Raw genomic sequence first — 1,367 nt, forward strand, 5'->3', positions numbered from 1 at the left:
AAGAAAAAAATTGAAATGTATCTTTTTATTATAAAATTAATACATGTTCATTGTATAAAATTCAAATAATAGAGAGGTGTATGATACTACTCATCAGAGGTAAATATTGTTTACAGTTTAGTGCATATTATTCTGGAATTTTTGTTTGCTTTTTATGAAGCCTAAATTTTACTGGTTGCATTGGCAGGTTAGATTACTGTGGTGCGATTAATTACCTTTGTGTGTGGTCCTCCTAGCCATTGTCTTGTAACTCCCACCACGTGATTGGGCAGGACTGTGTGATAGTGTAATGGTGGCCCACCAAAGGGATTGGTCAGTTTTGCCATCCCACTGGGCTTGAAATGAGCCACCCCAGAGGCAGGAAAGAAAAGAGCCCACCACCACCAAGGAAAGAGAGACCAGCGGGGGAGACCCAGCAGCAGGAGACAGCGTGGCGGTCTTCTTGGCCCACAGAGAGAGAAAACTGAGTGCCTTTGGGCAGAGACTGAGGGACAGGGAGAGGTGTGCCTGCAATCAAGCTGGGGAGAAGCTGTCCTGATGGAAGAACTGTATCGTGAGTGTTCTTGAGCCTGAATTGTAACCGTTACTTCCCTAATAAACCGCATTATTGTGAGTATGGTCTGTGAGTTCTGTGTGGCCATTGCAATGAATTACAGAACCCAGCAGAGAAATAGAGAGTGCTGTGGGAGGGATGGTTGGTGTCAGAGTTGGTAAAGATGGCAGAGAGCAGAGGCTTGTCTGACCTCTGCCTCATAGGAATCAGCCTTGGGTTGTTGATCTTGATTCTCCTTCCCCTTGTGGGGTTGGAGAAGGTTAGATACTGCCTCCACACCATTTTTACAAGTACCTTCTTTCCAGAAGCTTTGAACTAATGGAGAAGAAAGTATCGTTTATTTAAAATAGATGCATATTTTACTTTTGAATTTCAATATAACAAATAATACGTAAATAGCAAATACATGATTTATAGCAGTCTTTACAGATATTCACACAGAATTCTACTCTGGAAAGGCACTAAGGTACAGGATATTTTATACATGGTGAATAATCTTTTGCCATCTTCAAATAATACTTAAGTGGTTGAGGGTGCTCCGAGCTGCATAACATATAATTGTCCTTGGGTGAAGACGATACTTTCAAATGTGTTTACTCTGCCAGCCTTACAAACTGAATTCCTCAATTTAGTTTTCAGTTTTATCCAGAAGTACTCCCTTGCTTGGATGACATAATACAGCTTATATATGAACAACAACATGGTTGTGGTGATAATTAAGTGAGATTATGTGAATTAAATTGCTTTGTAAATCATAAACTGGTAAACAAATATTTGTTGTGACATGATTTAAGGGGTTTACAGGTTAGTAGAG

Source organism: Trichechus manatus, unplaced genomic scaffold (genome assembly GCF_000243295.1).
Source record: "Trichechus manatus latirostris isolate Lorelei unplaced genomic scaffold, TriManLat1.0 scaffold00101, whole genome shotgun sequence".
NCBI lineage: Eukaryota > Metazoa > Chordata > Mammalia > Sirenia > Trichechidae > Trichechus > Trichechus manatus.